The sequence below is a fragment of the Cryptomeria japonica genome, unplaced genomic scaffold (genome assembly GCF_030272615.1).
Source record: "Cryptomeria japonica unplaced genomic scaffold, Sugi_1.0 HiC_scaffold_466, whole genome shotgun sequence".
Lineage (NCBI taxonomy): Eukaryota > Viridiplantae > Streptophyta > Pinopsida > Cupressales > Cupressaceae > Cryptomeria > Cryptomeria japonica.
Genome location: NW_026729286.1, coordinates 42,501 through 67,165, shown reverse-complemented (window position 1 = coordinate 67,165; position 24,665 = coordinate 42,501). Strand labels below are relative to the sequence as shown.

At 62.8% G+C, this 24,665-nt stretch overlaps 3 non-coding genes across 3 annotated transcripts; all 3 read left to right on the top strand.

The window, feature by feature from the left end:
* Positions 1-5,434: 5,434 nt before the first annotated feature.
* Positions 5,435-5,553, top strand: LOC131871820 (5S ribosomal RNA). The gene has a single exon (XR_009370021.1). It is a non-coding gene; the product is annotated as a 5S ribosomal RNA (ribosomal RNA).
* Positions 5,554-13,281: 7,728 nt separating this feature from the next.
* On the top strand, positions 13,282-13,400 carry LOC131871819 (5S ribosomal RNA). The gene has a single exon (XR_009370020.1). It is a non-coding gene; the product is annotated as a 5S ribosomal RNA (ribosomal RNA).
* A 7,804-nt stretch (positions 13,401-21,204) lies between these two features.
* LOC131871818 (5S ribosomal RNA) lies at positions 21,205-21,323 on the top strand. The gene has a single exon (XR_009370019.1). It is a non-coding gene; the product is annotated as a 5S ribosomal RNA (ribosomal RNA).
* Positions 21,324-24,665: the final 3,342 nt, after the last annotated feature.

Below are 24,665 nucleotides of genomic sequence, written 5' to 3'. Positions count from 1 at the left end.
GAAGGTGCGCGCCCGGGCAATTAACCCAACTTCCAACTTCGCGCGCGCCAGGGTGGGAGCGCACCCAACAACCGGGCCTGGGAAGAGCCAATGCGAGAAACCCCACCAAACGCTCTGACAAAAAAAGAGGGGGCGCTCCAGTAACCCCGCTTCGGAGCGCACCCTGGGCAAACCCAGCCAAGGTGCCCACCCCGGCCAAGGTGCAGGCGAGGTGCGCACCCGGGGCAAACCGGGCTCCGACAACGTGCACGCCGCACCTTGGAGCACACTTCGTAGCGCTCCCGGGTGCGCACCTCAGAGCACACCAAGGTGGGCAGCGAGGTGCGCACCTTTGATGCGCTGCCTTCACTAATTTCCAGAAAAGGCAAAAAAAAAAGGAGATTTTAAAATTTCCGTTTTGAAAGATAGTGAAAAAAACGGAACGCGCGTGCCATCTTGAGCCCGCCCTGGTGCGCAGCCCAGGTAAGGTGCCCACCCTGGCAAAGGTGCGCACCCGGGCAATTAACCCTACTTCCGACTTCGTGCGCGCCAGGGTGGCAACCGGGCCTCGGAAGAGCCAATGCGAGAAACCCCACCAAACGCTCCGACAAAAAAAGAGGCGGCGCTCCAATAACCCCGCTTCGGAGCGCAGCCGGGGCAAACCCAGCCAAGGTGCCCACCCCGACGAAGGTGCACGCGAGGTGCGCACCCGGGGCAAACCGGGCTCCGACAACGTGCACGCAGCACCTTGGAGCACACTTCGAAGCACTCCCGGGTGCCCACCGGCGTTGCGCACCGTGGTGGGCAGCGAGGTGCGCACCTTTGATGCGCTGCCTTCACTAATTTCCAGAAAAAGGCAAAAAAAAATGAGATTTTAAAATTTCCGTTTTGAAAGATAGTGAAAAAAAAGGAACGCGGGTGCCATCTTGAGCCCGCCCTGGTGCGCAGCCCAGGCAAGGCATGCGCACCAAGGTGCCCACCCGAGGTGCACACCCGGGGCAAACCGGGCTCCGACTTCGTGCAGGCCGCACCTTGGAGCACACTTCGGAGCGCTCCTTGGTGCGCACCATGGTGCCCACCAGGGCGCGCAACCCAGCCAAGGTCTGCACACCAAGGTGCCCACCCCGGCGAAGGTGCACGCGAGGTGCGCACCCGGGGCAAACCGGGCTCCGACTTCGTGCACGCCATGGTGCCCACCGCGGCGAAGGTGCACGCGAGGTGCGCACCCGGGGCAAACCGGGCTCCGACTTCGTGCACGCCGCACCTTGGAGCACACTTCGGAGCGCTCCTTGGTGCGCACCATGGTGCCCACCAGGGCGCGCAACCCAGCCAAGGTGTGCGCACCAAGGTGCACGCGAGGTGCGCACCCGGGGCAAACCGGGGTCCGACTTCGTGCACGCCGCACCTTGGAGCACACATCGGAGCGCTCCCAGGTTCGCACCAGCGTTGCGCACCTTTGATGCGCTGCCTTCACTAATTTCCAGAAAAGGCAAAAAAAAAACGATATTTTAAAATTTCCGTTCTGAAAGATAGTGAAAAAAACGGAACGCGGGTGCCATCTTGAGCCCTTCCTGGTGCGCAGCCCAGGCAAGTTGTGCGCACCAAGGTGCCCACCCTGGCGGAGGTGCGCGCCCGGGGCAAACCGGGCTCCGACTTCGTGCACTGCATGGTGCCCACCAAGGCGCGCAACCCAGCCAAGGTGCCCACCGCAGCGAAGGTGCACGCGAGGTGCACACCCGGGGCAAACCGGGCTCCGACTTCGTGCACGCCGCACCTTGGAGCACACTTCAGAGCGCTCCTTGGTGCGCACCAGGGCGCGCAACCCAGCCGAGGTGCCCACCCCGGCGAAGGTGCACGCGAGGTGCGCACCCGGGGCAAACCGGGCTCCGACTTCGTGCACGCCATGGTGCCCACCGCGGCGAAGGTGCGCACCCGGGGCAAACCGGGCTCCGACTTCGTGCACGCCGCACCTTGGAGCACACTTCGGAGCGCTCCTTGGTGCGCACCATGGTGCCCACCAGGCCGCGCAACCCAGCCAAGGTGTGCGCACCAAGGTGCACGCGAGGTGCGCACCCGGGGCAAACCGGGGTCCGACTTCGTGCACGCCGCACCTTGGAGCACACATCGGGGCGCTCCCGGGTTCGCACCGGCGTTGCGCACCGTGGTGGGCACCTCGGAGCACACCAAGGTGGGCAGCGAGGTGCGCACCTTTGATGCGATGCCTTCACTAATTTCCATAAAAGGCAAAAAAAAAACGAGATTTTAAAATTTCCGTTTTGAAAGATAGTGAGAAAAAGGGAATGCTGGTGCCATCTTGAGCCCGCCCTGGTGCGCAGCCCAGCCAAGGTTTGCGCACCAAGGTGCCCACCCTGGCGAAGGTGCGCGCCCGGGCAATTAACCCAACTTCCAACTTCGCGCGCGCCAGGGTGGGAGCGCACCCAACAACCGGGCCTGGGAAGAGCCAATGCGAGAAACCCCACCAAACTCTCTGACAAAAAAAGAGGGGGCGCTCCAGTAACCCCGCTTCGGAGCGCACCCTGGGCAAACCCAGCCAAGGTGCCCACCCCGGCCAAGGTGCAGGCGAGGTGCGCACCCGGGGCAAACCGGGCTCCGACAACGTGCACGCCGCACCTTGGAGCACACTTCGTAGCGCTCCCGGGTGCGCACCTCAGAGCACACCAAGGTGGGCAGCGAGGTGCGCACCTTTGATGCGCTGCCTTCACTAATTTCCAGAAAAGGCAAAAAAAAAAGGAGATTTTAAAATTTCCGTTTTGAAAGATAGTGAAAAAAACGGAACGCGCGTGCCATCTTGAGCCCGCCCTGGTGCGCAGCCCAGGTAAGGTGCCACCCTGGCAAAGGTGCGCACCCGGGCAATTAACCCTACTTCCGACTTCGTGCGCGCCAGGGTGGCAACCGGGCCTCGGAAGAGCCAATGCGAGAAACCCCACCAAACGCTCCGACAAAAAAAGAGGCGGCGCTCCAATAACCCCGCTTCGGAGCGCAGCCGGGGCAAACCAAGCCAAGGTGCCCACCCCGACGAAGGTGCACGCGAGGTGCGCACCCGGGGCAAACCGGGCTCCGACAACGTGCACGCAACACCTTGGAGCACACTTCGAAGCACTCCCGGGTGCCCACCGGCGTTGCGCACCGTGGTGGGCAGCGAGGTGCGCACCTTTGATGCGCTGCCTTCACTAATTTCCAGAAAAAGGCAAAAAAAAATGAGATTTTAAAATTTCCGTTTTGAAAGATAGTGAAAAAAAAGGAACGCGGGTGCCATCTTGAGCCCGCCCTGGTGCGCAGCCCAGGCAAGGCATGCGCACCAAGGTGCCCACCCGAGGTGCACACCCGGGGCAAACCGGGCTCCGACTTCGTGCAGGCCGCACCTTGGAGCACACTTCGGAGCGCTCCTTGGTGCGCACCATGGTGCCCACCAGGGCGCACCCGGGGCAAACCGGGCTCCGACTTTGTGCACGCCGCACCTTGGAGCACACATCGGAGCGCTCCCAGGTTCGCACCAGCGTTGCGCACCTTTGATGCGCTGCCTTCACTAATTTCCAGAAAAGGCAAAAAAAAACGATATTTTAAAATTTCCGTTCTGAAAGATAGTGAAAAAAACGGAACGCGGGTGCCATCTTGAGCCCTTCCTGGTGCGCAGCCCAGGCAAGTTGTGCGCACCAAGGTGCCCACCCTGGCGGAGGTGCGCGCCCGGGGCAAACCGGGCTCCGACTTCGTGCACTGCATGGTGCCCACCAAGGCGCGCAACCCAGCCAAGGTGCCCACCGCAGCGAAGGTGCACGCGAGGTGCGCACCCGAGGTGCACACCCGGGGCAAACCGGGCTCCGACTTCGTGCACGCCGCACCTTGGAGCACACTTCAGAGCGCTCCTTGGTACGCACCAGGGCGCGCAACCCAGCCAAGGTGCTCACCCCGGCGAAGGTGCACGCGAGGTGCGCACCCGGGGCAAACCGGGCTCGGACTTCGTGCACGCCGCACCTTGGAGCACACATCGGAGCGCTCCCGGGTTCGCACCAGCATTGCGCACCTTTGATGCGCTGCCTTCACTAATTTCCAGAAAAGGCAAAAAAAAGAAAAAAATGAGATTTTAAAATTTCCGTTTTGAAAGATAGTGAAAAAAACGGAACGCGGGTGCCATCTTGAGCCCGCCCTGGTGTGCAGCCCAGGCAAGTTGTGCGCACCAAGGCACCCACCCTGGCCAAGGTGGGTCACGGGGTGGGTCCTAGGGTGGGTAACGGGGTGGGTACTAAGGTGCGTGCCAAGGTGGGTCATAGGGTGGGTGCCAAGGTGGGCACCAGGGTGGGTGTGCACCAACCCTAGCCAGGGTAGGTCACGGGGTGGTTGTCGGGGTGGGCGTCAAGGAGCCAAGATGGGTGGCAAGTAGCCAAGTTGCGTGCCAAGGTGGGTGTCGGGGTGGGTGCCAAGGATCCAAGGTGGGTGCCAAGGAACCAAGGTGGGTGTCTGGGTGGGTGCCGAGGTGGGAGCCAGGGTGGGTCCCAAGGTGAGTGCAAAGGTGGGTGCCAGGGTCAAGGTGAGTGCCAATGTGGGTTCCAAGGTGCCAGGGTCAGGGTGAGTGCCAATGTGGGTTCAAAGGTGCTAAGTTGGGTGCGAGGTTGGGTGCGAGGGTGGGTGGGTGCCAAGGTGTGCTAGGTGGAAGCCCGGGTGGGTCGGCATCCCATGGGTGTCGAGTTGGGTGCCTGATGGGTGCTTCTTGTCAAGTTTTAGTCGCCGGGACTCATTTCGAGCCTTAGAGGTCGTTTCTTGTCCGGTTGCCCTGTCTTCGACCTGGGAACCCAATTTTGGTCCTCGGGTCCCATTTTTTTTTGTCTCGCATCCCACTTTTGGCCTGTGGCCTTTTCGGGGTCGATTCTCGTTTTGGGCATCAGAGCATGTTTCTTCTCCTAAAACCCAATATTTGTTTATTAAGTCTCGGAACACATTTTTGTTCTCGTGGACCCATCATGGGTCTTGGAACGCATTTGTGGTCCTTGGGTCCCATTTTGCATCCCGAAACTTGTGTTTTGGTGCTTGATCCCTATTTTGGGTGCCCACCTTGCACCAAGTGCGCACCCGGGGCAAACCGAGCGCCTTGGTGCACCGGGGCAAGATCGAGCGTGCACCCGAGGCGCCCCGAACATGCACCAAGGTGCACTCGGCCCACATGTGAGCGCAGGTCGTTGCGCCCGAGGTGGTGTGTGGGCACCGCGTTGCAGACGGGACACTGCACGCACACGACGCCCCCTCCAGGTGCACGCACGTAGGCCGGGCCGGGTGCACACCCGACGCCCTAGCAAGGTGCGCGCACCCGGGCAGGGCTCACACTTGGCGAACGGGGCGCACTTCGCGAGGGAGGGTGTGCACCTCGACGGGGGTGGGTGGCCGGGGTGGATTCGCACGTGGGTCGCGGTTTGCTAAGTACACACTGCGACAAGCTCATAACGGGTGCGATCATACCAGCGTTAGTGCACCGGATCCCATCAGAACTCCGCAGTTAAGCGCGCTTGGGCCGGAGTAGTACTGGGATGGGTGACCTCCCGGGAAGTCCCGGTGTTGCACCCTTTTTTAGTTTTTCGCCGGGCGTCGCAATGCTATTTGAATAAACCTTTTGCCCGTTTGCGTTCTCGTCGGGGCCGGGCCGGGCCGGGGTGCGCTGCCCGCACTACCGCGCGCGCGGGGGCGACACCGAGCGCGCACCCGAGGCGCCCCGAGCACACAGGCCACGGTGCAACCCGGGCGTTGTGCGCGCACCCCGGTGCGCCCGAGGTGCTGCGCGCGCACCCAGGTGAAATCGGTGTGCACCTCGGCCAGTGCGCGCTCGGTCGAGTCGCGCACGTTGGCCAAGGTGCACGGTGATGTTTCTTACTCTAAGGTTCCGCACCAGACGCCCGGGACAGGTGAGCGAAGCTGGGCGGGGCCGGGTGCGCGGCCGGGGCAGGTGCACGCAGCTGGAGAGAGCTTTGGAGCACACTTCGGAGCGCACCAATGATGCGCTCCATTCAAAAGTTTCCTGAAAAGGCAAAAAAAGTTGAGATTATAGAATTTCCCACTTGAGAGATTGTAAAAAAAAAAAATTTAAAATGAAGGAAACGCGGGTGCCAAGGTGTGCGCAGCCCAGCCAAGGTGTGCGCACCAAGGCGCCCACCCTGGCGAAGGTGCACGCAAGGTGCGCACCCGAGGCAAACCGGACAATTAACCCAACTTTCGACTTCGCGCGCACCTTGGAGCGCACTTCGGAGCGCTCCTTGGTGCGCACCAATCTTGGGCACCTCGGAGTGCACCATGGCGCCCACCAAGGTGCGCACCCGGGGCAAACCGAGCTCCGACTTCGTGCGCACCTTGGAGCGCACGAAAGGTGCGCACCATGGCGCCCACCAAGGTGCGCAGCCCAGCCAAGGCGTGCGCATCAAGGTGCGCACCCTGGCGAAGGTGCGCACCCGGGGCAAACCGAGCTCCGACTTCGTGCGCACCTTGGAGCGCACAAAAGGTGCGCAACCCAGCCAAGGTGTGCGCACCCCGGTCAAACCGAGCTCCGAATCGTGCGCACCAGAGGTGCACGCCATCGTGCGCACCTTGGAGCACACTTCGGAGCCCTCCTTGGTGCGCGCCGATGTTGCGCACCTCGGAGCGCACCCGGGGAAAACAATGCAATTAACCCGACTTTCGACTTCGTGGGCACCTCGGAGCGCTCTCGGGTTCGCACCTCGGAGCACACCGAGGTGCCCACCCTGGCGAAGGTGCACGCGAGGTGCGCACCCGGGGCAAACCGGGCTCCGACTTCGTGCACGCCGCACCTTGGAGCACACTTCGGAGCGCTCCTTGGTGCGCACCAGGGCGCGCAACCCAGCCGAGGTGCCCACCCCGGCGAAGGTGCACGCGAGGTGCGCACCCGGGGCAAACCGGGCTCCGACTTCGTGCACGCCATGGTGCCCACCGCGGCGAAGGTGCACGCGAGGTGCGCACCCGGGGCAAACCGGGCTCCGACTTCGTGCACGCCGCACCTTGGAGCACACTTCGGAGCGCTCCTTGGTGCGCACCATGGTGCCCACCAGGGCGCGCAACCCCGCCGAAGGTGCACGCGAGGTGCGCACCCGGGGCAAACCGGGCTCCGACTTCGTGCACGCCGCACCTTGGAGCACACTTCGGAGCGCTCCTTGGTGCGCACCATGGTGCCCACCAGGGCGCGCAACCCCGCCGAAGGTGCACGCGAGGTGCGCACCCGGGGCAAACCGGGCTCCGACTTCGTGCACGCCATGGTGCGCACCGCGGCGAAGGTGCGCACCCGGGGCAAACCGGGCTCCGACTTCGTGCACGCCGCACCTTGGAGCACACTTCGGAGCGCTCCTTGGTGCGCACCAGGGCGCGCAACCCAGCCGAGGTGCCCACCCCGGCGAAGGTGCACGCGAGGTGCGTACCCGGGGCAAACCGGGCTCCGACTTCGTGCACGCCGCACCTTGGAGCACACTTCGGAGCGCTCCTTGGTGCGCACCATGGTGCCCACCAGGCCGCGCAACCCAGCCAAGGTGTGCGCACCAAGGTGCACGCGAGGTGCGCACCCGGGGCAAACCGGGGTCCGACTTCGTGCACGCCGCACCTTGGAGCACACATCGGGGCGCTCCCGGGTTCGCACCGGCGTTGCGCACCGTGGTGGGCACCTCGGAGCACACCAAGGTGGGCAGCGAGGTGCGCACCTTTGATGCGATGCCTTCACTAATTTCCATAAAAGGCAAAAAAAAAACGAGATTTTAAAATTTCCGTTTTGAAAGATAGTGAGAAAAAGGGAATGCTGGTGCCATCTTGAGCCCGCCCTGGTGCGCAGCCCAGCCAAGGTGTGCGCACCAAGGTGCCCACCCTGGCGAAGGTGCGCGCCCGGGCAATTAACCCAACTTCCAACTTCGCGCGCGCCAGGGTGGGAGCGCACCCAACAACCGGGCCTGGGAAGAGCCAATGCGAGAAACCCCACCAAACGCTCTGACAAAAAAAGAGGGGGCGCTCCAGTAACCCCGCTTCGGAGCGCACCCTGGGCAAACCCAGCCAAGGTGCCCACCCCGGCCAAGGTGCAGGCGAGGTGCGCACCCGGGGCAAACCGGGCTCCGACAACGTGCACGCCGCACCTTGGAGCACACTTCGTAGCGCTCCCGGGTGCGCACCTCAGAGCACACCAAGGTGGGCAGCGAGGTGCGCACCTTTGATGCGCTGCCTTCACTAATTTCCAGAAAAGGCAAAAAAAAAAGGAGATTTTAAAATTTCCGTTTTGAAAGATAGTGAAAAAAACGGAACGCGCGTGCCATCTTGAGCCCGCCCTGGTGCGCAGCCCAGGTAAGGTGCCCACCCTGGCAAAGGTGCGCACCCGGGCAATTAACCCTACTTCCGACTTCGTGCGCGCCAGGGTGGCAACCGGGCCTCGGAAGAGCCAATGCGAGAAACCCCACCAAACGCTCCGACAAAAAAAGAGGCGGCGCTCCAATAACCCCGCTTCGGAGCGCAGCCGGGGCAAACCCAGCCAAGGTGCCCACCCCGACGAAGGTGCACGCGAGGTGCGCACCCGGGGCAAACCGGGCTCCGACAACGTGCACGCAGCACCTTGGAGCACACTTCGAAGCACTCCCGGGTGCCCACCGGTGTTGCGCACCGTGGTGGGCAGCGAGGTGCGCACCTTTGATGCGCTGCCTTCACTAATTTCCAGAAAAAGGCAAAAAAAAATGAGATTTTAAAATTTCCGTTTTGAAAGATAGTGAAAAAAAAGGAACGCGGGTGCCATCTTGAGCCCGCCCTGGTGCGCAGCCCAGGCAAGGCATGCGCACCAAGGTGCCCACCCGAGGTGCACACCCGGGGCAAACCGGGCTCCGACTTCGTGCAGGCCGCACCTTGGAGCACACTTCGGAGCGCTCCTTGGTGCGCACCATGGTGCCCACCAGGGCGCGCAACCCAGCCAAGGTCTGCACACCAAGGTGCCCACCCCGGCGAAGGTGCACGCGAGGTGCGCACCCGGGGCAAACCGGGCTCCGACTTCGTGCACGCCATGGTGCCCACCGCGGCGAAGGTGCACGCGAGGTGCGCACCCGGGGCAAACCGGGCTCCGACTTCGTGCACGCCGCACCTTGGAGCACACTTCGGAGCGCTCCTTGGTGCGCACCATGGTGCCCACCAGGGCGCGCAACCCAGCCAAGGTGTGCGCACCAAGGTGCACGCGAGGTGCGCACCCGGGGCAAACCGGGGTCCGACTTCGTGCACGCCGCACCTTGGAGCACACATCGGAGCGCTCCCAGGTTCGCACCAGCGTTGCGCACCTTTGATGCGCTGCCTTCACTAATTTCCAGAAAAGGCAAAAAAAAACGATATTTTAAAATTTCCGTTCTGAAAGATAGTGAAAAAAACGGAACGCGGGTGCCATCTTGAGCCCTTCCTGGTGCGCAGCCCAGGCAAGTTGTGCGCACCAAGGTGCCCACCCTGGCGGAGGTGCGCGCCCGGGGCAAACCGGGCTCCGACTTCGTGCACTGCATGGTGCCCACCAAGGCGCGCAACCCAGCCAAGGTGCCCACCGCAGCGAAGGTGCACGCGAGGTGCACACCCGGGGCAAACCGGGCTCCGACTTCGTGCACGCCGCACCTTGGAGCACACTTCAGAGCGCTCCTTGGTGCGCACCAGGGCGCGCAACCCAGCCGAGGTGCCCACCCCGGCGAAGGTGCACGCGAGGTGCGCACCCGGGGCAAACCGGGCTCCGACTTCGTGCACGCCATGGTGCCCACCGCGGCGAAGGTGCGCACCCGGGGCAAACCGGGCTCCTACTTCGTGCACGCCGCACCTTGGAGCACACTTCGGAGCGCTCCTTGGTGCGCACCATGGTGCCCACCAGGCCGCGCAACCCAGCCAAGGTGTGCGCACCAAGGTGCACGCGAGGTGCGCACCCGGGGCAAACCGGGGTCCGACTTCGTGCACGCCGCACCTTGGAGCACACATCGGGGCGCTCCCGGGTTCGCACCGGCGTTGCGCACCGTGGTGGGCACCTCGGAGCACACCAAGGTGGGCAGCGAGGTGCGCACCTTTGATGCGATGCCTTCACTAATTTCCATAAAAGGCAAAAAAAAAACGAGATTTTAAAATTTCCGTTTTGAAAGATAGTGAGAAAAAGGGAATGCTGGTGCCATCTTGAGCCCGCCCTGGTGCGCAGCCCAGCCAAGGTTTGCGCACCAAGGTGCCCACCCTGGCGAAGGTGCGCGCCCGGGCAATTAACCCAACTTCCAACTTCGCGCGCGCCAGGGTGGGAGCGCACCCAACAACCGGGCCTGGGAAGAGCCAATGCGAGAAACCCCACCAAACTCTCTGACAAAAAAAGAGGGGGCGCTCCAGTAACCCCGCTTCGGAGCGCACCCTGGGCAAACCCAGCCAAGGTGCCCACCCCGGCCAAGGTGCAGGCGAGGTGCGCACCCGGGGCAAACCGGGCTCCGACAACGTGCACGCCGCACCTTGGAGCACACTTCGTAGCGCTCCCGGGTGCGCACCTCAGAGCACACCAAGGTGGGCAGCGAGGTGCGCACCTTTGATGCGCTGCCTTCACTAATTTCCAGAAAAGGCAAAAAAAAAAGGAGATTTTAAAATTTCCGTTTTGAAAGATAGTGAAAAAAACGGAACGCGCGTGCCATCTTGAGCCCGCCCTGGTGCGCAGCCCAGGTAAGGTGCCACCCTGGCAAAGGTGCGCACCCGGGCAATTAACCCTACTTCCGACTTCGTGCGCGCCAGGGTGGCAACCGGGCCTCGGAAGAGCCAATGCGAGAAACCCCACCAAACGCTCCGACAAAAAAAGAGGCGGCGCTCCAATAACCCCGCTTCGGAGCGCAGCCGGGGCAAACCAAGCCAAGGTGCCCACCCCGACGAAGGTGCACGCGAGGTGCGCACCCGGGGCAAACCGGGCTCCGACAACGTGCACGCAACACCTTGGAGCACACTTCGAAGCACTCCCGGGTGCCCACCGGCGTTGCGCACCGTGGTGGGCAGCGAGGTGCGCACCTTTGATGCGCTGCCTTCACTAATTTCCAGAAAAAGGCAAAAAAAAATGAGATTTTAAAATTTCCGTTTTGAAAGATAGTGAAAAAAAAGGAACGCGGGTGCCATCTTGAGCCCGCCCTGGTGCGCAGCCCAGGCAAGGCATGCGCACCAAGGTGCCCACCCGAGGTGCACACCCGGGGCAAACCGGGCTCCGACTTCGTGCAGGCCGCACCTTGGAGCACACTTCGGAGCGCTCCTTGGTGCGCACCATGGTGCCCACCAGGGCGCACCCGGGGCAAACCGGGCTCCGACTTTGTGCACGCCGCACCTTGGAGCACACATCGGAGCGCTCCCAGGTTCGCACCAGCGTTGCGCACCTTTGATGCGCTGCCTTCACTAATTTCCAGAAAAGGCAAAAAAAAACGATATTTTAAAATTTCCGTTCTGAAAGATAGTGAAAAAAACGGAACGCGGGTGCCATCTTGAGCCCTTCCTGGTGCGCAGCCCAGGCAAGTTGTGCGCACCAAGGTGCCCACCCTGGCGGAGGTGCGCGCCCGGGGCAAACCGGGCTCCGACTTCGTGCACTGCATGGTGCCCACCAAGGCGCGCAACCCAGCCAAGGTGCCCACCGCAGCGAAGGTGCACGCGAGGTGCGCACCCGAGGTGCACACCCGGGGCAAACCGGGCTCCGACTTCGTGCACGCCGCACCTTGGAGCACACTTCAGAGCGCTCCTTGGTACGCACCAGGGCGCGCAACCCAGCCAAGGTGCTCACCCCGGCGAAGGTGCACGCGAGGTGCGCACCCGGGGCAAACCGGGCTCGGACTTCGTGCACGCCGCACCTTGGAGCACACATCGGAGCGCTCCCGGGTTCGCACCAGCATTGCGCACCTTTGATGCGCTGCCTTCACTAATTTCCAGAAAAGGCAAAAAAAAGAAAAAAATGAGATTTTAAAATTTCCGTTTTGAAAGATAGTGAAAAAAACGGAACGCGGGTGCCATCTTGAGCCCGCCCTGGTGTGCAGCCCAGGCAAGTTGTGCGCACCAAGGCACCCACCCTGGCCAAGGTGGGTCACGGGGTGGGTCCTAGGGTGGGTAACGGGGTGGGTACTAAGGTGCGTGCCAAGGTGGGTCATAGGGTGGGTGCCAAGGTGGGCACCAGGGTGGGTGTGCACCAACCCTAGCCAGGGTAGGTCACGGGGTGGTTGTCGGGGTGGGCGTCAAGGAGCCAAGATGGGTGGCAAGTAGCCAAGTTGCGTGCCAAGGTGGGTGTCGGGGTGGGTGCCAAGGATCCAAGGTGGGTGCCAAGGAACCAAGGTGGGTGTCTGGGTGGGTGCCGAGGTGGGAGCCAGGGTGGGTCCCAAGGTGAGTGCAAAGGTGGGTGCCAGGGTCAAGGTGAGTGCCAATGTGGGTTCCAAGGTGCCAGGGTCAGGGTGAGTGCCAATGTGGGTTCAAAGGTGCTAAGTTGGGTGCGAGGTTGGGTGCGAGGGTGGGTGGGTGCCAAGGTGTGCTAGGTGGAAGCCCGGGTGGGTCGGCATCCCATGGGTGTCGAGTTGGGTGCCTGATGGGTGCTTCTTGTCAAGTTTTAGTCGCCGGGACTCATTTCGAGCCTTAGAGGTCGTTTCTTGTCCGGTTGCCCTGTCTTCGACCTGGGAACCCAATTTTGGTCCTCGGGTCCCATTTTTTTTTGTCTCGCATCCCACTTTTGGCCTGTGGCCTTTTCGGGGTCGATTCTCGTTTTGGGCATCAGAGCATGTTTCTTCTCCTAAAACCCAATATTTGTTTATTAAGTCTCGGAACACATTTTTGTTCTCGTGGACCCATCATGGGTCTTGGAACGCATTTGTGGTCCTTGGGTCCCATTTTGCATCCCGAAACTTGTGTTTTGGTGCTTGATCCCTATTTTGGGTGCCCACCTTGCACCAAGTGCGCACCCGGGGCAAACCGAGCGCCTTGGTGCACCGGGGCAAGATCGAGCGTGCACCCGAGGCGCCCCGAACATGCACCAAGGTGCACTCGGCCCACATGTGAGCGCAGGTCGTTGCGCCCGAGGTGGTGTGTGGGCACCGCGTTGCAGACGGGACACTGCACGCACACGACGCCCCCTCCAGGTGCACGCACGTAGGCCGGGCCGGGTGCACACCCGACGCCCTAGCAAGGTGCGCGCACCCGGGCAGGGCTCACACTTGGCGAACGGGGCGCACTTCGCGAGGGAGGGTGTGCACCTCGACGGGGGTGGGTGGCCGGGGTGGATTCGCACGTGGGTCGCGGTTTGCTAAGTACACACTGCGACAAGCTCATAACGGGTGCGATCATACCAGCGTTAGTGCACCGGATCCCATCAGAACTCCGCAGTTAAGCGCGCTTGGGCCGGAGTAGTACTGGGATGGGTGACCTCCCGGGAAGTCCCGGTGTTGCACCCTTTTTTAGTTTTTCGCCGGGCGTCGCAATGCTATTTGAATAAACCTTTTGCCCGTTTGCGTTCTCGTCGGGGCCGGGCCGGGCCGGGGTGCGCTGCCCGCACTACCGCGCGCGCGGGGGCGACACCGAGCGCGCACCCGAGGCGCCCCGAGCACACAGGCCACGGTGCAACCCGGGCGTTGTGCGCGCACCCCGGTGCGCCCGAGGTGCTGCGCGCGCACCCAGGTGAAATCGGTGTGCACCTCGGCCAGTGCGCGCTCGGTCGAGTCGCGCACGTTGGCCAAGGTGCACGGTGATGTTTCTTACTCTAAGGTTCCGCACCAGACGCCCGGGACAGGTGAGCGAAGCTGGGCGGGGCCGGGTGCGCGGCCGGGGCAGGTGCACGCAGCTGGAGAGAGCTTTGGAGCACACTTCGGAGCGCACCAATGATGCGCTCCATTCAAAAGTTTCCTGAAAAGGCAAAAAAAGTTGAGATTATAGAATTTCCCACTTGAGAGATTGTAAAAAAAAAAAATTTAAAATGAAGGAAACGCGGGTGCCAAGGTGTGCGCAGCCCAGCCAAGGTGTGCGCACCAAGGCGCCCACCCTGGCGAAGGTGCACGCAAGGTGCGCACCCGAGGCAAACCGGACAATTAACCCAACTTTCGACTTCGCGCGCACCTTGGAGCGCACTTCGGAGCGCTCCTTGGTGCGCACCAATCTTGGGCACCTCGGAGTGCACCATGGCGCCCACCAAGGTGCGCACCCGGGGCAAACCGAGCTCCGACTTCGTGCGCACCTTGGAGCGCACGAAAGGTGCGCACCATGGCGCCCACCAAGGTGCGCAGCCCAGCCAAGGCGTGCGCATCAAGGTGCGCACCCTGGCGAAGGTGCGCACCCGGGGCAAACCGAGCTCCGACTTCGTGCGCACCTTGGAGCGCACAAAAGGTGCGCAACCCAGCCAAGGTGTGCGCACCCCGGTCAAACCGAGCTCCGAATCGTGCGCACCAGAGGTGCACGCCATCGTGCGCACCTTGGAGCACACTTCGGAGCCCTCCTTGGTGCGCGCCGATGTTGCGCACCTCGGAGCGCACCCGGGGAAAACAATGCAATTAACCCGACTTTCGACTTCGTGGGCACCTCGGAGCGCTCTCGGGTTCGCACCTCGGAGCACACCGAGGTGCGCACCTTTGATGCGCTGCCTTCACCAATTTCCAGAAAAGGCAAGAAAACATTGAGAAGGTGTGCGCACCGAGGTGCCCACCCTGGCGAAGGTGCACGCGAGGTGCGCACCCGGGGCAAACCGGGCTCCGACTTCGTGCACGCCGCACCTTGGAGCACACTTCGGAGCGCTCCTTGGTGCGCACCAGGGCGCGCAACCCAGCCGAGGTGCCCACCCCGGCGAAGGTGCACGCGAGGTGCGCACCCGGGGCAAACCGGGCTCCGACTTCGTGCACGCCATGGTGCCCACCGCGGCGAAGGTGCACGCGAGGTGCGCACCCGGGGCAAACCGGGCTCCGACTTCGTGCACGCCGCACCTTGGAGCACACTTCGGAGCGCTCCTTGGTGCGCACCATGGTGCCCACCAGGGCGCGCAACCCCGCCGAAGGTGCACGCGAGGTGCGCACCCGGGGCAAACCGGGCTCCGACTTCGTGCACGCCGCACCTTGGAGCACACTTCGGAGCGCTCCTTGGTGCGCACCATGGTGCCCACCAGGGCGCGCAACCCCGCCGAAGGTGCACGCGAGGTGCGCACCCGGGGCAAACCGGGCTCCGACTTCGTGCACGCCATGGTGCGCACCGCGGCGAAGGTGCGCACCCGGGGCAAACCGGGCTCCGACTTCGTGCACGCCGCACCTTGGAGCACACTTCGGAGCGCTCCTTGGTGCGCACCAGGGCGCGCAACCCAGCCGAGGTGCCCACCCCGGCGAAGGTGCACGCGAGGTGCGTACCCGGGGCAAACCGGGCTCCGACTTCGTGCACGCCGCACCTTGGAGCACACTTCGGAGCGCTCCTTGGTGCGCACCATGGTGCCCACCAGGCCGCGCAACCCAGCCAAGGTGTGCGCACCAAGGTGCACGCGAGGTGCGCACCCGGGGCAAACCGGGGTCCGACTTCGTGCACGCCGCACCTTGGAGCACACATCGGGGCGCTCCCGGGTTCGCACCGGCGTTGCGCACCGTGGTGGGCACCTCGGAGCACACCAAGGTGGGCAGCGAGGTGCGCACCTTTGATGCGATGCCTTCACTAATTTCCATAAAAGGCAAAAAAAAAACGAGATTTTAAAATTTCCGTTTTGAAAGATAGTGAGAAAAAGGGAATGCTGGTGCCATCTTGAGCCCGCCCTGGTGCGCAGCCCAGCCAAGGTGTGCGCACCAAGGTGCCCACCCTGGCGAAGGTGCGCGCCCGGGCAATTAACCCAACTTCCAACTTCGCGCGCGCCAGGGTGGGAGCGCACCCAACAACCGGGCCTGGGAAGAGCCAATGCGAGAAACCCCACCAAACGCTCTGACAAAAAAAGAGGGGGCGCTCCAGTAACCCCGCTTCGGAGCGCACCCTGGGCAAACCCAGCCAAGGTGCCCACCCCGGCCAAGGTGCAGGCGAGGTGCGCACCCGGGGCAAACCGGGCTCCGACAACGTGCACGCCGCACCTTGGAGCACACTTCGTAGCGCTCCCGGGTGCGCACCTCAGAGCACACCAAGGTGGGCAGCGAGGTGCGCACCTTTGATGCGCTGCCTTCACTAATTTCCAGAAAAGGCAAAAAAAAAAGGAGATTTTAAAATTTCCGTTTTGAAAGATAGTGAAAAAAACGGAACGCGCGTGCCATCTTGAGCCCGCCCTGGTGCGCAGCCCAGGTAAGGTGCCCACCCTGGCAAAGGTGCGCACCCGGGCAATTAACCCTACTTCCGACTTCGTGCGCGCCAGGGTGGCAACCGGGCCTCGGAAGAGCCAATGCGAGAAACCCCACCAAACGCTCCGACAAAAAAAGAGGCGGCGCTCCAATAACCCCGCTTCGGAGCGCAGCCGGGGCAAACCCAGCCAAGGTGCCCACCCCGACGAAGGTGCACGCGAGGTGCGCACCCGGGGCAAACCGGGCTCCGACAACGTGCACGCAGCACCTTGGAGCACACTTCGAAGCACTCCCGGGTGCCCACCGGTGTTGCGCACCGTGGTGGGCAGCGAGGTGCGCACCTTTGATGCGCTGCCTTCACTAATTTCCAGAAAAAGGCAAAAAAAAATGAGATTTTAAAATTTCCGTTTTGAAAGATAGTGAAAAAAAAGGAACGCGGGTGCCATCTTGAGCCCGCCCTGGTGCGCAGCCCAGGCAAGGCATGCGCACCAAGGTGCCCACCCGAGGTGCACACCCGGGGCAAACCGGGCTCCGACTTCGTGCAGGCCGCACCTTGGAGCACACTTCGGAGCGCTCCTTGGTGCGCACCATGGTGCCCACCAGGGCGCGCAACCCAGCCAAGGTCTGCACACCAAGGTGCCCACCCCGGCGAAGGTGCACGCGAGGTGCGCACCCGGGGCAAACCGGGCTCCGACTTCGTGCACGCCATGGTGCCCACCGCGGCGAAGGTGCACGCGAGGTGCGCACCCGGGGCAAACCGGGCTCCGACTTCGTGCACGCCGCACCTTGGAGCACACTTCGGAGCGCTCCTTGGTGCGCACCATGGTGCCCACCAGGGCGCGCAACCCAGCCAAGGTGTGCGCACCAAGGTGCACGCGAGGTGCGCACCCGGGGCAAACCGGGGTCCGACTTCGTGCACGCCGCACCTTGGAGCACACATCGGAGCGCTCCCAGGTTCGCACCAGCGTTGCGCACCTTTGATGCGCTGCCTTCACTAATTTCCAGAAAAGGCAAAAAAAAACGATATTTTAAAATTTCCGTTCTGAAAGATAGTGAAAAAAACGGAACGCGGGTGCCATCTTGAGCCCTTCCTGGTGCGCAGCCCAGGCAAGTTGTGCGCACCAAGGTGCCCACCCTGGCGGAGGTGCGCGCCCGGGGCAAACCGGGCTCCGACTTCGTGCACTGCATGGTGCCCACCAAGGCGCGCAACCCAGCCAAGGTGCCCACCGCAGCGAAGGTGCACGCGAGGTGCACACCCGGGGCAAACCGGGCTCCGACTTCGTGCACGCCGCACCTTGGAGCACACTTCAGAGCGCTCCTTGGTGCGCACCAGGGCGCGCAACCCAGCCGAGGTGCCCACCCCGGCGAAGGTGCACGCGAGGTGCGCACCCGGGGCAAACCGGGCTCCGACTTCGTGCACGCCATGGTGCCCACCGCGGCGAAGGTGCGCACCCGGGGCAAACCGGGCTCCGACTTCGTGCACGCCGCACCTTGGAGCACACTTCGGAGCGCTCCTTGGTGCGCACCATGGTGCCCACCAGGCCGCGCAACCCAGCCAAGGTGTGCGCACCAAGGTGCACGCGAGGTGCGCACCCGGGGCAAACCGGGGTCCGACTTCGTGCACGCCGCACCTTGGAGCACACATCGGGGCGCTCCCGGGTTCGCACCGGCGTTGCGCACCGTGGTGGGCACCTCGGAGCACACCAAGGTGGGCAGCGAGGTGCGCACCTTTGATGCGATGCCTTCACTAATTTCCATAAAAGGCAAAAAAAAAACGAGATTTTAAAATTTCCGTTTTGAAAGATAGTGAGAAAAAGGGAATGCTGGTGCCATCTTGAGCCCGCCCTGGTGCGCAGCCCAGCCAAGGTTTGCGCACCAAGGTGCCCACCCTGGCGAAGGTGCGCGCCCGGGCAATTAACCCAACTTCCAACTTCGCGCGCGCCAGGGTGGGAGCGCACCCAACAACCGGGCCTGGGAAGAGCCAATGCGAGAAACCCCACCAAACTCTCTGACAAAAAAAGAGGGGGCGCTCCAGTAACCCCGCTTCGGAGCGCACCCTGGGCAAACCCAGCCAAGGTGCCCACCCCGGCCAAGGTGCAGGCGAGGTGCGCACCCGGGGCAAACCGGGCTCCGACAACGTGCACGCCGCACCTTGGAGCACACTTCGTAGCGCTCCCGGGTGCGCACCTCAGAGCACACCAAGGTGGGCAGCGAGGTGCGCACCTTTGATGCGCTGCCTTCACTAATTTCCAGAAAAGGCAAAAAAAAAAGGAGATTTTAAAATTTCCGTTTTGAAAGATAGTGAAAAAAACGGAACGCGCGTGCCATCTTGAGCCCGCCCTGGTGCGCAGCCCAGGTAAGGTGCCACCCTGGCAAAGGTGCGCACCCGGGCAATTAACCCTACTTCCGACTTCGTGCGCGCCAGGGTGGCAACCGGGCCTCGGAAGAGCCAATGCGAGAAACCCCACCAAACGCTCCGACAAAAAAAGAGGCGGCGCTCCAATAACCCCGCTTCGGAGCGCAGCCGGGGCAAACCAAGCCAAGGTGCCCACCCCGACGAAGGTGCACGCGAGGTGCGCACCCGGGGCAAACCGGGCTCCGACAACGTGCACGCAACACCTTGGAGCACACTTCGAAGCACTCCCGGGTGCCCACCGGCGTTGCGCACCGTGGTGGGCAGCGAGGTGCGCACCTTTGATGCGCTGCCTTCACTAATTTCCAGAAAAAGGCAAAAAAAAATGAGATTTTAAAATTTCCGTTTTGAAAGATAGTGAAAAAAAAGGAACGCGGGTGCCATCTTGAGCCCGCCCTGGTGCGCAGCCCAGGCAAGGCATGCGCACCAAGGTGCCCACCCGAGGTGCACACCCGGGGCAAACCGGGCTCCGACTTCGTGCAGGCCGCACCTTGGAGCACACTTCGGAGCGCTCCTTGGTGCGCACCATGGTGCCCACCAGGGCGCACCCGGGGCAAACCGGGCTCCGACTTTGTGCACGCCGCACCTTGGAGCACACATCGGAGCGCTCCCAGGTTCGCACCAGCGTTGCGCACCTTTGATGCGCTGCCTTCACTAATTTCCAGAAAAGGCAAAAAAAAACGATATTTTAAAATTTCCGTTCTGAAAGATAGTGAAAAAAACGGAACGCGGGTGCCATCTTGAGCCCTTCCTGGTGCGCAGCCCAGGCAAGTTGTGCGCACCAAGGTGCCCACCCTGGCGGAGGTGCGCGCCCGGGGCAAACCGGGCTCCGACTTCGTGCACTGCATGGTGCCCACCAAGGCGCGCAACCCAGCCAAGGTGCCCACCGCAGCGAAGGTGCACGCGAGGTGCGCACCCGAGGTGCACACCCGGGGCAAACCGGGCTCCGACTTCGTGCACGCCGCACCTTGGAGCACACTTCAGAGCGCTCCTTGGTACGCACCAGGGCGCGCAACCCAGCCAAGGTGCTCACCCCGGCGAAGGTGCACGCGAGGTGCGCACCCGGGGCAAACCGGGCTCGGACTTCGTGCACGCCGCACCTTGGAGCACACATCGGAGCGCTCCCGGGTTCGCACCAGCATTGCGCACCTTTGATGCGCTGCCTTCACTAATTTCCAGAAAAGGCAAAAAAAAGAAAAAAATGAGATTTTAAAATTTCCGTTTTGAAAGATAGTGAAAAAAACGGAACGCGGGTGCCATCTTGAGCCCGCCCTGGTGTGCAGCCCAGGCAAGTTGTGCGCACCAAGGCACCCACCCTGGCCAAGGTGGGTCACGGGGTGGGTCCTAGGGTGGGTAACGGGGTGGGTACTAAGGTGCGTGCCAAGGTGGGTCATAGGGTGGGTGCCAAGGTGGGCACCAGGGTGGGTGTGCACCAACCCTAGCCAGGGTAGGTCACGGGGTGGTTGTCGGGGTGGGCGTCAAGGAGCCAAGATGGGTGGCAAGTAGCCAAGTTGCGTGCCAAGGTGGGTGTCGGGGTGGGTGCCAAGGATCCAAGGTGGGTGCCAAGGAACCAAGGTGGGTGTCTGGGTGGGTGCCGAGGTGGGAGCCAGGGTGGGTCCCAAGGTGAGTGCAAAGGTGGGTGCCAGGGTCAAGGTGAGTGCCAATGTGGGTTCCAAGGTGCCAGGGTCAGGGTGAGTGCCAATGTGGGTTCAAAGGTGCTAAGTTGGGTGCGAGGTTGGGTGCGAGGGTGGGTGGGTGCCAAGGTGTGCTAGGTGGAAGCCCGGGTGGGTCGGCATCCCATGGGTGTCGAGTTGGGTGCCTGATGGGTGCTTCTTGTCAAGTTTTAGTCGCCGGGACTCATTTCGAGCCTTAGAGGTCGTTTCTTGTCCGGTTGCCCTGTCTTCGACCTGGGAACCCAATTTTGGTCCTCGGGTCCCATTTTTTTTTGTCTCGCATCCCACTTTTGGCCTGTGGCCTTTTCGGGGTCGATTCTCGTTTTGGGCATCAGAGCATGTTTCTTCTCCTAAAACCCAATATTTGTTTATTAAGTCTCGGAACACATTTTTGTTCTCGTGGACCCATCATGGGTCTTGGAACGCATTTGTGGTCCTTGGGTCCCATTTTGCATCCCGAAACTTGTGTTTTGGTGCTTGATCCCTATTTTGGGTGCCCACCTTGCACCAAGTGCGCACCCGGGGCAAACCGAGCGCCTTGGTGCACCGGGGCAAGATCGAGCGTGCACCCGAGGCGCCCCGAACATGCACCAAGGTGCACTCGGCCCACATGTGAGCGCAGGTCGTTGCGCCCGAGGTGGTGTGTGGGCACCGCGTTGCAGACGGGACACTGCACGCACACGACGCCCCCTCCAGGTGCACGCACGTAGGCCGGGCCGGGTGCACACCCGACGCCCTAGCAAGGTGCGCGCACCCGGGCAGGGCTCACACTTGGCGAACGGGGCGCACTTCGCGAGGGAGGGTGTGCACCTCGACGGGGGTGGGTGGCCGGGGTGGATTCGCACGTGGGTCGCGGTTTGCTAAGTACACACTGCGACAAGCTCATAACGGGTGCGATCATACCAGCGTTAGTGCACCGGATCCCATCAGAACTCCGCAGTTAAGCGCGCTTGGGCCGGAGTAGTACTGGGATGGGTGACCTCCCGGGAAGTCCCGGTGTTGCACCCTTTTTTAGTTTTTCGCCGGGCGTCGCAATGCTATTTGAATAAACCTTTTGCCCGTTTGCGTTCTCGTCGGGGCCGGGCCGGGCCGGGGTGCGCTGCCCGCACTACCGCGCGCGCGGGGGCGACACCGAGCGCGCACCCGAGGCGCCCCGAGCACACAGGCCACGGTGCAACCCGGGCGTTGTGCGCGCACCCCGGTGCGCCCGAGGTGCTGCGCGCGCACCCAGGTGAAATCGGTGTGCACCTCGGCCAGTGCGCGCTCGGTCGAGTCGCGCACGTTGGCCAAGGTGCACGGTGATGTTTCTTACTCTAAGGTTCCGCACCAGACGCCCGGGACAGGTGAGCGAAGCTGGGCGGGGCCGGGTGCGCGGCCGGGGCAGGTGCACGCAGCTGGAGAGAGCTTTGGAGCACACTTCGGAGCGCACCAATGATGCGCTCCATTCAAAAGTTTCCTGAAAAGGCAAAAAAAGTTGAGATTATAGAATTTCCCACTTGAGAGATTGTAAAAAAAAAAAATTTAAAATGAAGGAAACGCGGGTGCCAAGGTGTGCGCAGCCCAGCCAAGGTGTGCGCACCAAGGCGCCCACCCTGGCGAAGGTGCACGCAAGGTGCGCACCCGAGGCAAACCGGACAATTAACCCAACTTTCGACTTCGCGCGCACCTTGGAGCGCACTTCGGAGCGCTCCTTGGTGCGCACCAATCTTGGGCACCTCGGAGTGCACCATGGCGCCCACCAAGGTGCGCACCCGGGGCAAACCGAGCTCCGACTTCGTGCGCACCTTGGAGCGCACGAAAGGTGCGCACCATGGCGCCCACCAAGGTGCGCAGCCCAGCCAAGGCGTGCGCATCAAGGTGCGCACCCTGGCGAAGGTGCGCACCCGGGGCAAACCGAGCTCCGACTTCGTGCGCACCTTGGAGCGCACAAAAGGTGCGCAACCCAGCCAAGGTGTGCGCACCCCGGTCAAACCGAGCTCCGAATCGTGCGCACCAGAGGTGCACGCCATCGTGCGCACCTTGGAGCACACTTCGGAGCCCTCCTTGGTGCGCGCCGATGTTGCGCACCTCGGAGCGCACCCGGGGAAAACAATGCAATTAACCCGACTTTCGACTTCGTGGGCACCTCGGAGCGCTCTCGGGTTCGCACCTCGGAGCACACCGAGGTGCGCACCTTTGATGCGCTGCCTTCACCAATTTCCAGAAAAGGCAAGAAAACATTGAGAAGGTGTGCGCACCGAGGTGCCCACCCTGGCGAAGGTGCACGCGAGGTGCGCACCCGGGGCAAACCGGGCTCCGACTTCGTGCACGCCGCACCTTGGAGCACACTTCGGAGCGCTCCTTGGTGCGCACCAGGGCGCGCAACCCAGCCGAGGTGCCCACCCCGGCGAAGGTGCACGCGAGGTGCGCACCCGGGGCAAACCGGGCTCCGACTTCGTGCACGCCATGGTGCCCACCGCGGCGAAGGTGCACGCGAGGTGCGCACCCGGGGCAAACCGGGCTCCGACTTCGTGCACGCCGCACCTTGGAGCACACTTCGGAGCGCTCCTTGGTGCGCACCATGGTGCCCACCAGGGCGCGCAACCCCGCCGAAGGTGCACGCGAGGTGCGCACCCGGGGCAAACCGGGCTCCGACTTCGTGCACGCCGCACCTTGGAGCACACTTCGGAGCGCTCCTTGGTGCGCACCATGGTGCCCACCAGGGCGCGCAACCCCGCCGAAGGTGCACGCGAGGTGCGCACCCGGGGCAAACCGGGCTCCGACTTCGTGCACGCCATGGTGCGCACCGCGGCGAAGGTGCGCACCCGGGGCAAACCGGGCTCCGACTTCGTGCACGCCGCACCTTGGAGCACACTTCGGAGCGCTCCTTGGTGCGCACCAGGGCGCGCAACCCAGCCGAGGTGCCCACCCCGGCGAAGGTGCACGCGAGGTGCGTACCCGGGGCAAACCGGGCTCCGACTTCGTGCACGCCGCACCTTGGAGCACACTTCGGAGCGCTCCTTGGTGCGCACCATGGTGCCCACCAGGCCGCGCAACCCAGCCAAGGTGTGCGCACCAAGGTGCACGCGAGGTGCGCACCCGGGGCAAACCGGGGTCCGACTTCGTGCACGCCGCACCTTGGAGCACACATCGGGGCGCTCCCGGGTTCGCACCGGCGTTGCGCACCGTGGTGGGCACCTCGGAGCACACCAAGGTGGGCAGCGAGGTGCGCACCTTTGATGCGATGCCTTCACTAATTTCCATAAAAGGCAAAAAAAAAACGAGATTTTAAAATTTCCGTTTTGAAAGATAGTGAGAAAAAGGGAATGCTGGTGCCATCTTGAGCCCGCCCTGGTGCGCAGCCCAGCCAAGGTGTGCGCACCAAGGTGCCCACCCTGGCGAAGGTGCGCGCCCGGGCAATTAACCCAACTTCCAACTTCGCGCGCGCCAGGGTGGGAGCGCACCCAACAACCGGGCCTGGGAAGAGCCAATGCGAGAAACCCCACCAAACGCTCTGACAAAAAAAGAGGGGGCGCTCCAGTAACCCCGCTTCGGAGCGCACCCTGGGCAAACCCAGCCAAGGTGCCCACCCCGGCCAAGGTGCAGGCGAGGTGCGCACCCGGGGCAAACCGGGCTCCGACAACGTGCACGCCGCACCTTGGAGCACACTTCGTAGCGCTCCCGGGTGCGCACCTCAGAGCACACCAAGGTGGGCAGCGAGGTGCGCACCTTTGATGCGCTGCCTTCACTAATTTCCAGAAAAGGCAAAAAAAAAAGGAGATTTTAAAATTTCCGTTTTGAAAGATAGTGAAAAAAACGGAACGCGCGTGCCATCTTGAGCCCGCCCTGGTGCGCAGCCCAGGTAAGGTGCCCACCCTGGCAAAGGTGCGCACCCGGGCAATTAACCCTACTTCCGACTTCGTGCGCGCCAGGGTGGCAACCGGGCCTCGGAAGAGCCAATGCGAGAAACCCCACCAAACGCTCCGACAAAAAAAGAGGCGGCGCTCCAATAACCCCGCTTCGGAGCGCAGCCGGGGCAAACCCAGCCAAGGTGCCCACCCCGACGAAGGTGCACGCGAGGTGCGCACCCGGGGCAAACCGGGCTCCGACAACGTGCACGCAGCACCTTGGAGCACACTTCGAAGCACTCCCGGGTGCCCACCGGCGTTGCGCACCGTGGTGGGCAGCGAGGTGCGCACCTTTGATGCGCTGCCTTCACTAATTTCCAGAAAAAGGCAAAAAAAAATGAGATTTTAAAATTTCCGTTTTGAAAGATAGTGAAAAAAAAGGAACGCGGGTGCCATCTTGAGCCCGCCCTGGTGCGCAGCCCAGGCAAGGCATGCGCACCAAGGTGCCCACCCGAGGTGCACA